We start from the raw sequence: 12,650 nt of genomic DNA, 5'->3' as shown, positions 1-12,650 counted from the left end.
CGCTGCAGGTGGTCACGCCGGCCTCCTGCTCGCCATTGTTCCATTTATCTGCACAGCCTTGAAACGATAAGGAACCCAGAGTTTGACCCTGTTCCTCAAACATGTTTTTGACCAGAGTGACGCACACACAGTGAAATTTAAACAGTGACAAGGTTACTGATTTTGAACCCCTTGGATACAAGATGAACTGATTATTAACAGAACATAAAATAAAGTTTAAAAGTGTTCCACATTTCTACAGTATGAATACTTTTGCAAACCACTGTATGTTAGGGAACTCAGGAGATTTAAGATCATCCACAGTTGAATTTAACTTGTGAATTTCTTATAGTAATACAACATATGCCTTTAATCTTTTAAGCTGGTTAAAAATTCTATATCTTTTCTGTTGGGTACCAGCTCCGTTTATATTCCATGTGACAAACCTTAAACAACCCATCGCAGTATTTGTGAGAATAAAATTAAACCACACCCGTTATCATAACAGTAGGGACTCTCAGGGACAGTCATTGACAGTGAGTGATGATTAGTCAAGATTTTGAGAATACCTATGTAGCATGTAAGATAATAAAAAAATGTATGTGATGTGTTGGAAGTTAAATGAAGCATATGTTATATTATTAAATATTTGGATGTATGAAATTTGAGCATGTGTGGGTTTGTGCACTTGTGTACAAGTAATTGTTGTTTTAGAAATAAAGAAATAAGAGAAAACAATGACATGATAGTAAAGAAATAAAATAAACAAAAAGAACAGAATAGAACAGAAAAAGAACAGAAAAAACAACCCCCCACCACCAACACAAAAAGTAGCCACCTTGCTCACCAAATGTGTACCCACCGACCAACTGTGCTTACTTAACATTATAACTGGTGATTAATTGTAATAATAATAATAATGATAATAAATCAGAGTTGCACTAACCTTGATGTTCAATCTAACACAGCCAAGGAGTTATCTCAGGGTCTCTAAACGACAGATCTTTGTAACACTTAGTTTATTTACATAATAACTTTAATTGCTGGATGTTCGGCCCCTGAGCTGTTGGCCTGCATTAGCTGTGGCCCCGGATGCAATTTAGTTGAATAGCCCTGATTTAGGAGGTTTATTGACATGATCCGAGCAACAATGTTATGACATAAATGGCATTAGAGTTTGGGGCTCGGACCCCGGCAGAGGACGAGAGCGCTGAGTGAAGCTGTAATCTCATATGAGATGCTTTAGTTAGGGGTCAGAGATTTAATCCCCCGGGGCCCGACACTGGTAGTGGTGGTCATGAAAAGATCTAAAGAAGCTAGCAGTTTGTATTGAATGACTTCATCACAGAGTCCCATCTTGAGCAAATGGTGGAGAGGAAAAACTCCCTATTATCAGGAAGAAACCTCCAGCAGAACCAGGCTCAGGACAGGCGGCCATCTGCCTCGACCGGCTGGGTTGAGGGACGGGAAGAGACACGGCAGAATTTGGAAGAACCAGTCGAGACTCACCCACTTCAGAAGATGAATGCTGGAGGAGGAGTGGTAGCGGGCCGACAGTCAGCTGGCACGCAGACTGAGTGATCGAGGTGACTGGCTTTTATTTACTGGCAGACAGGGGCTGATTGGACGTAGCTGAGTTTGTGATGGGGGTCTGCAGGAGCAGGTAAGTTTACCAGTCTTCCAAGTTGAATTTACGTTTAAACTCCATTTCAACCTGGAAAGACACATGAGACAGAATGAAATTTAGGAGGTTTATTGACATGACCAGACCAACAATGTTATGACATAAATGGCATTAGTTTGGCGCTTGGACCACGGCCGAAGACGATAGCGCTGAGTGAAGCTGTAATCTCATACAAGATGGTTTAGTTAGGGGTAGAGATTTAATCCCCCAAAAAGAGGCCAAAGCCAAGGAGGTTGAGGCCACGTTAAACTAGCAGGACCTGAATGCAATTTAGGGAATGATGAGAAAGATGATACATGATAGGGATAGCCGACAAATTAGGAGTACATAAATAGGTGTTTTTCTATGAACCCCAAAAAGAAAGGCTGAGATTCAGGTCGAAGCCACACAACATCAACTGAGTGCAGAATGAACGTCAAGATGAGTGGTGTAGAGGGATTGCCAATAAACGGCGAGAGCTGGTGGATGAAGGCCAGCTGCAAGGATGCCTGTGCAAGTCGGTAGATGAAGGCCGGCTGTCTGCGAATGCCGGCAGACGAAGGCCGGCTGCCAAGATGTCTGAGGGAGCCGGTAGGTAAAGGCCGGCTGCTAAGCTGACTGAATGCCAGTAGATGAAGGCCGGCTGCTGTATGACTGTGTGTGATAAAGGCAGCAAGGGCGTAAACACCACCTTAAAATTGGGGGGACACTTTTATTTTTATTATTTTTATTCTTTGTTTTATTATTACTATTTTTTTATTTTTATTTTATTTTATGTACTTCAGCTAAAAAATTGGGGGGGGGGGCATGGTCCACCCCGAACCCATGGTGGTTACACCCATGGTAGGCAGCTATTGAGGACACAAGACTGAGCTGAAGAGATTGAAGCCAACTGCTAAAATGCATGAGAGGGAGGCGCGGGATCAAATGGATAAAAAAAATAAGAAGCGCTTTAGACAGGAGAAAAATATGAATGGGTTAAGTTTAAGTACGTCTTACCCTAGCAGYGGCCCTGGACAGTCTTTTGCCGGAGTGAACGCTGAGGGGAGGAGCTGCGAGGCAGGTGGAGAGTCGGAGCTGAGTGAAAGAGGAAGTGGCCGTGCCAATAGTAACTGTCTGTCACTATCCTTGAGGCTTTGATTTTCCTTTCTAACAAGCCCTCCAATACTGTAGTCACTTCTCTAGCCTGGGCACTTCCACTCACCTTCCCTTTGACTCGATGATGCTCCATTTCATTTTTTTTCAAGATGTATCCCCAACATGCTGTCTCATCAGGGCCTTTCCTTGATCTATCTGTGTAGAGTACCCATTCGTAGGTTTTCTCTTTGGTCTGAATGGTACTAGGTTTCATCTCTTGAAAATTGTGCTGGGCCTATGTCTAGGCCTGGGTCCAGCAGGATGTCTTCCCATCTTCCCCATCTGGTGTTGGTGGCTTGTGTGCCCTCGATGGTTCCTTTCCTCAGGAATTTGTGCAGTTGACTATGATGGGCTGACCTTGGGCCAGGTCTTTTAGTGGCCCCCAATATTTTGCTAGTACTGCTAGTTCTTTTTCTTCTTGGGGGTATTTCTTCTCCACTGAGGGCAGTGTTGTGCTCCACAATGTGATTAGGCCTCCCAGTTCATTGCTCACTTTGACCATAGCATCTTCGTCCTCGCAGAAAATTTCTGCCACCAACATGGAGGTCAGGTTTCTGGGTTCAAGTCTAACCGCTTTTTGAATCTTAGTTTGTCGAGATCGTCTTGGTTCTTCTTTGTCCATTCCCAAACTTTTGCCTTGCGGCCTTCTGCTGTAGCCTCCTTTCTCAGGCAGGCGTACAGGGGCTTAGCATATTTCTCGTAGCTTGGTACATGATCTCTCACATAGTTGCAAAGACCTAGGATCTTCTGTAGGTCATTTTCACTCTTGGGGGATTTTATTTGCTGAATTTTCTCTCTGTAACGGTCTGAGAGTCCCAAGTCAGTGGTCACTTGGAACCCCAAGTAGTTGACTTTGAACTGGCCAAACTGACATTTGGCCAGATTTAGCTTGAGGCCTGCTTCAGAGAGTTGTTTTATCACTCCTTCCAGACGTTTCAAATGTTCCTCTTCGGTATCATCTGCCATGAAAATGTCATCGATGTATACTGAAGCCCCAACATCAAGTATTTCCAATTACCTAATTTCCCTCTGGGATCAATAAAGTATTTTTGAATTGAATTGAATTTAACTGAATATGGCTGATTGGAATATTTTGGGTGAGTTTCTGTATCTTTGTGGCAGTCTTTGCCACACATAACTTTTCCCTTGTGGGTAAAAGCTGTTTTCCCTTGTGATTCTCGGGCTAATCGGAGTGAGAAAAATCCGTTAGCCAAGTTGATGCAGGACTTGTATTTTTTCACTCTCAGTGTTTTTAATGCTCCTTGAGAATTGATAAGGCTGGCTCGGTTGGCAACTGTCCTTCGATTTATTGCCTCGAAATTGATCACTGGTCTCCAACCTCCTCCTGTTGAGTCAGGCTTTTTTACAGCCTGAATTGGGCTATTAGTGAGGGGATTTGGCTCTTCTCTGATGATCCCCAGTGCATGCAATTCTTTTACTATTTTGTCCATTTCTGCCACCGCTTCCATGTGGATGGGGTACTGTTTCACTGGTGGGTGTATGCCTCCTATGAATATGGTGGCAAAATCTTGTGTCCAAGTCCCCGCAGTCATTCTTGAAGCGAGATGGAGATGTCATTCCCATTCCAGTATGTGTTTTCCAAGGTGACCTGGGACCTGGGGGCCATTATTTGGTTGGCCCTCCGGCCACTTGTTCCCTGGCCTGACGGAGGGCATCTTTTTGTTCTGGGGTCAGTTTGTTTTATTCCTCTGGGGGCAAGTAAGGGGTTCTTTTGGGGCCTTGGCCAGACCAGGCTGTAGGGCCTCCTCTTGATGGACCTTGCTCACATTGCGTTGGTGGTCTATACTGTTGCTCCTGGTTGTTTGGTTGGTACTGACTTCTGGGACCACTGTCTCTGTTTTGAGCAGCCAGTTGGTTGAACCTACTTTGAGGCGCGGCTGGCGCCTTCAGGGCTGCTTTTGTGGGAACTTTTGGTTTCTGGGTGGATTCCTTTTTTCCTACTTTCTTCCCAGTAAAACAGTTCCAGATCATACTTCCTTACTGCTGTGTCCATTTGTCCCACTGTGGTATTTGGGATATGCATGGTGGCGAAGTGAATTTCACCCTTTCGCCCCTTAGTTACCATTCTTAGGGCTTTCACATATCTGGTTGGGGCAATGTTCTGTTTCAGTTGATGCCAGATGGGGGTTAAATTTTGGCCTTGGTGTAGTCTGAGTTTGGCTTTATCGATGTGAGCATCCTCATCATTTCCATCTTCAGGGACAAATTTCTCATGGTAGTCCTGGGCAGAATCCTTTTTGTCGATAGGGTGGCCTGTTATGTGACTTAACCACAATCGCTTTGAAGCCTCACAGTCACTTGAGGTCACCATGAGGGGCCAAACATCCTTCAGATAATCTTTTTTTCTTCATCCTCACTTAGTTCTCTTACCAGATTCTTCATCTTCTTATACTCACGGAATTCATCCGYGTTGGCACTCACATCTTTGATTTGTTTCCATTCTTGTCCTCTTGATGATCTATTCTCATCAGGCACCACCGTTTCGTCTGAGTGCACCCCATCTTCCTCCTTGTAAATCGTTTCCTTCACAAATCTATTTGCGGCTCTTTTCATCCTTTTTAGCATCACATCATGGGCTATCCCCACATATGCTTGTTGGAAGTTGGCTGTCAACCTTCTGTGTGCCACCAGGGTGGGATAGGATGGCATCATCACTATATTTGCCCATTCCCCCACCGTTGCCCTTACCTTTATTTCCAGTTGATCCTCTACACTTTCAGCCCATGACGGGGGGATAGGGAAGTCCCTTTGATCTGCTTCAGGCACGTATGCCCTCCTTCCATCGCTGGTTTCAATTGGCCCTCATCGGGGCTCCCTCGCCATCCTCTCTGAGGCTCTGAGAACATCCACCAGTTCTACCGGCTTCTTTTCTCCTCTCCTTTGTCCTATCCTCAGTTCACTGAGGTCTTTTTGACCCTGACCGGCGACAGACCCCAGGCTGAACTTGTCATCCTTTTTTGAGTTTCCTTGGGGCTCAGGGGTCTTTGGGTGGTCTGAATGCCGTCAAGGGCTCAATGGTTCTTCTTCCTCCAAGCTTTCATTCTCAGAGCTTGAGCCCCCATTCAGGGCTTGGATCTGAGTCACATTGATGTTTTCCATTTTCTTTTTACCCTTTTATTGTTGGCATTGGGTGCTGCACATACAGTAGGTACCTTCCCTTTTGTTCTTTCCTCTGGGTCTTGAGATTTGTACCCCTGTGTGGTTCCTTTTTGTGGGGTTCCTTTTACGGGGGGGGGGGTTGTCTTTATTCTCATGCTTTCATTCAGCTTTTTTAGGTATTATTGGTATAGTCTTGTTCAGTCTCTCCTTTTTCAGTATCTCAGCCCTGACCACAACAATCTCTTTCAGGCAGTGTCATAATGGATGGGAAATGGTAAATGGTACTGAACTTATAGAGCRCTTTTCAAGTCCCTCCGGACCCCAAAGCGCTTTACACTAACAGACATTCACCCATTCACACTCACATTCACACACTGATGATGGCAAACTACACTGTAGCCACAGCTGCCCTGGGGAACACTGACAGAGGTGGGGCTGCCATGCATCGGTGCCACCGGACCCTCTGACCACCATCAGTAGGCAAGGTGGGTGAAGTGTCTTGCCCAAGGACACAACGACTGAGACGGCTGGACGGGGGATCGAACCAGTGACCTTCTGGTTCCAGGACGACTCCCCTAACCACTCCGCCACAGCCGTCGCTCAAAGCAACATGCCCTGCACCTCTCACGGCCACTTTCTCAGCCATCTCCCAATACAGGTCTCCAGATCTGAGGCCAGTCACAACCCTCCTCGCTTGTGCTGTACCGCGTAGTACAGGCCCTTCTCCAGGCACTTCATCATTACCTCGACATAGTCTGTTAAGTCGTCCTCTTTCTCATATTCTGACACAGGGATGTGGATGATCTCAAAAAAGGGCAGCTCTGCACCACTAGTCATTCGAGGCTGGACCGGGTCCATCTTGTTCTTCTTCCTCAATTCTCTTATTTTTTGTGGGTATTCATGTCCAGCATACTTCACCAGGGCCTTTCCGAACTTTACTACTGTGGCTCTCATAGATGCTGTCGGTGAATATCAGCCGCCCATCTCCTGAGAGGGTCCACGGATCTCCCGCTATTTGGCATATTGCTATACCATTCTGTACAGGAATCCTCAGGGTCCCTTCAGGGAGATGTCCCAAGGGTCCTCGTATCGGTGATACTGAGTCTCCATTGTGTAGCATTTTCCTCCTTTAATTAATAATTTCTGATATATATAACTGTTCTATGACTGTTTAAAGGAAGAAATCAAATCTACTCACTTCAAACTTCTTTTTAAGGATTGTGAACCTTCCTTTRTGCTTTGAATTAGCATATCTTACACCAACCCCCACCAGACTTCCTGACACCTTAATGTTATCAGATAAAGGATTGCCACATTCCTGAACCCCACAAGTTGGAGTGAGTATAAGGACTCCCTGTTCACTCCTCTTCAAAGGGGGAGGTCATAAAATGCTTTTACCAGACTCTTCAGCATGACTGAGGACAAAGGATCTACATTCTTCAAAGAAATGGGATTTACCTGTTCCTTTTTACAGAAATAACAAAGCTACTATGTTCTCTTTTTAACTGTTTGCCCACTAAGGACATGTTTCTAATTGGTGTTAATTGTTTGATGAAATTTTTTCCTGTAAAATATGTTTCTTTTAAACTGTGTTATTACATGATTTAAACGTTTGAAATTTTAGACTCTGAATTTTTAACTAAATGTGACACTCTTATTTTACTGAGGCAAGCAGATGTCTTCTCCCTTTAATTAGGTGCAAGATAATTAGACCAAAACACTCCCTTCCTTTGTCTTGAAGCAAAAGTTTTCCCTCCAAACATTTGATTTGTTAAAAACTTGATAAATATTTTTCAATTGGCTAACTAAAACCTTGACTCCGCCCATAACAGAGGTCTTAAAAGTTAGTGCAGACAAGACAAGGACAGAGTTGGAGTTGCAGTGCAGTTCAGTCAGTTGGTTTTCCTTTGAAGCCAGAAGCAGCTTTTACAGCTCAGCAGACCCCCTGCCAGCCCCCCTTTGCTGACCAGGATGGAGGGGGTGTCGTTCACCATCTCCGCTGATTGATCCATATAGCTCGTTCATCCCACTTTGACTCAGTCTCTGAGTTTTGATTTTATAGGAGTCAAATAAGCTAATAGTAATTCATCCGTGGTTTTAATCCATTTCTCTACAAAGTGAAGATCAAATCAAAGTCTTACAGCCACCTATGAAGGACCAGACTCTGAGTCACCAGAGAGAGAACCCCCTTTCTGACTGAAGGACCAGCAGCTAAACAGACATCCTGAGTGTCTGATGGCCACCACACTGAAGTAGTTTGGGAAACATCACCTGAAGATTCTTCAGTTAGCCGACGCCCCTCCTGGTACCRCCATCAGCAGAACAACAGGGTAAATGTGAACACTCGTCTTGGTGACACACAAGGTGCTCAGACATAAATTTGATTTTTATCTTTGTAGGWGATTTGGTAAACTAAATGTTTTTCTCAATCTTAATTTAACTAGGACCCCTAGTTAAAAACCACAGCTAAAGCAGCTTATCTCACCTCACTCCTAGCCTCAAACTCACTTCTCAGTGTTTATTTTTGTTTACATGTTTGTTTGTTTATTTGTCTGTCCATTTGTTCATTCACTCGTGACAACAAACTCTCTCAGTTTTACCTGGTTCAAACATGTCATTCATTCATTACATGCCATAGTTGTAAATACATTTAATCTGTAAATAAATGGCCCGTGGGGTACGTGCCAACATAAGCTAATCTCATTTTTGTGTCTTGATGAAGATATTCTGGTTCTGATAAGACAAGAATTCATGAAATCATTTTGGGTAAATTTATTCTGAAACTGATTACGATAAAGTTACAGTTTTTCATTTCTTTCCTGGCTCAATACTTGATCGAATTAAGGAATGTGGTGCCTCGAGGAATAATATATTTAAATATAATATATTTAAATATATTCACAAATTATCCACTTTAGAATTCTAGCGTTGAATACCACTACAAAATTGGTGCCAGCCGTGTGAGGCTTACAAACCAGTAGATCTTTTATCAAGACACAAGAAAATACAGAACGCATGTGTTCAACTGAGTGTGAACGTAACGGACTTTTATTGTGAAAGCCCTCCCGGAAACGATCGCATCACTGCTGTGCTTTTCACAATTTGTGTTGTTTTTCTGCCGAGACCCGCTCGTGTAGGAAAGTCCACAACTTTTTAACGATTTAAAAGGTAAATCGTGTTTTGTTTTATCTGTAGATAATCTGAAGGTTGTGAGTCCGTTTTTGGTGTGTTACGACAGTCTGAGGACTGTTTGTTTGTGAGTAACTTGTGAAGTGAAACCACGGACGCTTCTAAGTGGGCAGATGAATGTGTATTCAGCCGGTTCTGATCAGAATCAGAACCGAACCAGTCAATCATGTGCACGTGCGCGCGCACGCATCTCCGACAGGAGCTGTATGCAAATAGCYACTCCCTGTCTCTCTCTCTGTCTCTTTGTGATACAGTCTTTGTGATGAGTCTGACCAATTTGCGTTGTTCTGTTGAATCTCGCACCTTCTCAAAACTAACCCCTCGTTCATGCATGTGTTGTCACACCACTGCTGAACCTCGAGAAAGCTTGTCTAACTGCTGCTCTCACATAGAAAAATAAAATTGGTGACTCACAAGAGTTTAGTAGCAACACAGCTTGACTTCAAACCTTAAAACCAGGTTAGATTACAGCTCCCTTCTGTAATCAGTTTTTTTTAAATACTGTCAGTATTTTTAATGTTACCTTGTAAATAATTACTTGTTTTCTAGAATTGTTCAACGTTAACCTTAGCTTAAATTTATCCAAGTTAATTTTCCAAAGTTAATTTTGGTTATTTTTAAATCTAGTGTGTTCTGTCCATTCTTTGCAAAGGAATGTGTTTTCAAATTGTTGACAGCATCTGTCTTTCTAAACAGTTATCTACTCCATTTTAGAATAACATAGATAAACAATCTATTGAATTTTAACTGAGAGTTGTACTGAAAAAGAATTAACTGTGAATTTTAAAATGTTGAGCAATGCTTTAAGCAGCAAGAAGCAGAAACGTGTGTACAATTATCTACCTTCGAAGTTTTAAATCAAAAGTATCAAAGATATCAATCAAATGGTGGACATTTGATTGATTGAAGTGATATGCAAATTTCAAACCTAGGAGCTAGTTAATGTCCATGCGCCAGAGACACAGTGGACGCATTGATGACTCTCAAAGTGTGAATGTGTGTGTTTGTGYTGCTATTTTTACTAAGAAAAGGCCTAATTTTAAATGAGAAATAAAACAGAGAACTGTTTTGATTTTTAATGCATGCTAAGAAAATTAAAGTCGACAATTTTGAGATCGTATTGGGCTGAAAAAATAGACTTCAGTACGATGCTCCTTCTCAGAGGCAAATTAAAGCAGCCATGTGCTGACACAATGCTCTAAAAGTTACCACTGTTAGAATAATTAACSTAGCTAATTAAATATTCTAACGACTGTTCTTATGAAAGCAGAATGAGAACAGGGAAGGTAAATTTAGTTGAACTCAGACATTTATCAGAAAAACGAAAAACGAGTTCATGAAAAAGGGAAGCTGAGAGAACCCCTTTGTTGCTATGCTGTGTCTAATTATCACAAAGAAGTGATAATAAAGCTCACAGAAGCTTTTCTAACCACGAAGAAGTGGTAAATTCTGTTCTTAGAAGCTACATGCTCACTCCAGGTAGAAAAAGCCTGAACAAGCTGATCCGAGAATMCGCGTTGCTAAAAGTTTCTCCAAAAGGGGAAAGTGATTGTTCTTTTTTTTACAGCACCAATCTAAATCGTTGTTGGAGCCTTAAAACCAGACTGCTGACGTCTGGAACAGATCGCTCGCTAATAAGCTAAACTCTCTCATGATAAAGGCAAAGAAAAAAAGAAACAGGCTTATTGTGAGTTTCAGAAGTGTTAAAAAGTCACAGAGCTGTACCTCTGTTTCTCTCTGTCAGTCTCTCCACACTACTGTTGTACACTGTTGTAACCTGTTGAACACTGTGTCTCGAGAGGCCTCATATATATATTAACAAACACCATTATGCCATCTTAGCAAGATTTGATACAAGGTTAATGGAAAACACATAGATAAACACAAGTGATATCTAAGAATGACTGTTGTTAGCAAATCTTGTTCTGACTTTAATCATTCTGTCTGCAGATGAACAGCATGTCATGAAAACCTAGGCCATTAAAGGATGTCATGAATTATTTGCTTAAACATAAAAGTATTAGTTCCACCACACTCCCCCATCTGATCATTAAATCACCAATTAAATGATCAATAAAACAGAACAAAAAAAAAACTCTTTAATGTATTTAAAAAAAAAGTCAACATAAACCTAAATATATGTACTTTTCTGAAATCCCAACCCCAGTAATTCAATTTTTATTCCTCCCACAGTCATTTCTAACCCCCCAAAATGTTATCACACAAAAGTCTTTGGATCATGTTGAACACAAACAGGATTGTCTGTTTTGTTATATGGAAGGGTCAGAGGTCGTTGTGGGGCTCTGCGAATCTTTGTAGATCTTGGTTTAGTGCGAGGGGCTGGAAATGGAGGGTTACGTGGATTTGGACATGGTGTTTGTTTGATCTTAATCTCGCTAGGTTCTTCCATGTTGCTAGTAAAATCCARGAGGGGGCATTCCACTTGCTGTCCTGTTGGGGTCTCAGAGTCCAAAAGATCATCTGTTTGTGATGCTGATGAATCCAGTTGTTCTTCTGGCTCTGCAGCTCTAAGTAAACTCCTCTCTCTCTGGTTCTGATTCTGAAGCAGTCTTCTTATCAGTAAATGGCACGCTGTGTTCCACACTGATATCTCAGTTTTCTCCAGCTGTCCTTCAGACGTCAGCTGTTATGAATTATTTGCTTAAACATAAAAGTATTAGTTCCACCACACTCACACTCAGTCGAACACATGTTAAAGGTTGATTAATAAGTCTTTTCAGACCTACACATGGTTAGGTGGGACCGTTCCGTAGGGGAATATTATTGTTGATTATTGAACAGTTGCTAAATTATAAGTTTCTCATAACTTATTAGCATAAAAAGGGGGCACCACCTGTAAAACAGGAAATTGATCTTATAGATCTTAGTCAGTCTCACACTGAATAGCGAATTCTTTCAGTTTAGAGGGCGAACCAAATAAATAAATGCACAGATGAGCATGGAAATTTCATAATATACCCTGTATTAGTGATTCAGAGGTAACAATACAGACAGATTATTTGGGCAACAAAAACCATTATTATCACGACCCTGTAGTTTAATAATAACATAACATTATCACCCTTTAATCACCTCTAGCATTATTCAACTGAATCTCCTCTAAACTAGTTCTACACTAGCAAAATAGATGAAAACTTAAAGGTTAATCAAAAGAAAGTGTTAATCCATCTATCTAGGAGGGACGTAAATTATAATGAAATTAACTTGCCAGCTCTTCCTTCAGTACAAGCAAAGTGATCCAGAACACTCTCTTTTTCTCCACTTCAGCTGAGCCCACCACCAAACAGAGAAAGCTTTTCTGTCCTACCAATTCGATGCGTTGTAAGGTTTGTCCCAGGATACCGAGGTCCGAGCGAGGCTGGGTCAGCGATGTCGCCCGATTTCAGAGCGGTCCCTTGCGGGTACAGACTTAACACACCGAAACTGCTTGAGTCGGCTCCAAGCTGGAAAACGAGGAGTCTGCTTCTGGATCCGTGTTGATTGAAAAAAAGTTCTGGTCAAGTTCGGTTCCTGAATAAATCCAGTCCCCGCACTATAAAAT

Source organism: Austrofundulus limnaeus, unplaced genomic scaffold, assembly GCF_001266775.1.
Source record: "Austrofundulus limnaeus strain Quisiro unplaced genomic scaffold, Austrofundulus_limnaeus-1.0 Scaffold415, whole genome shotgun sequence".
Taxonomy (NCBI): Eukaryota; Metazoa; Chordata; class Actinopteri; order Cyprinodontiformes; family Rivulidae; genus Austrofundulus; species Austrofundulus limnaeus.
The sequence above is the reverse complement of the archived record's forward strand: the minus strand, read 5'-3'. Positions refer to the sequence as shown.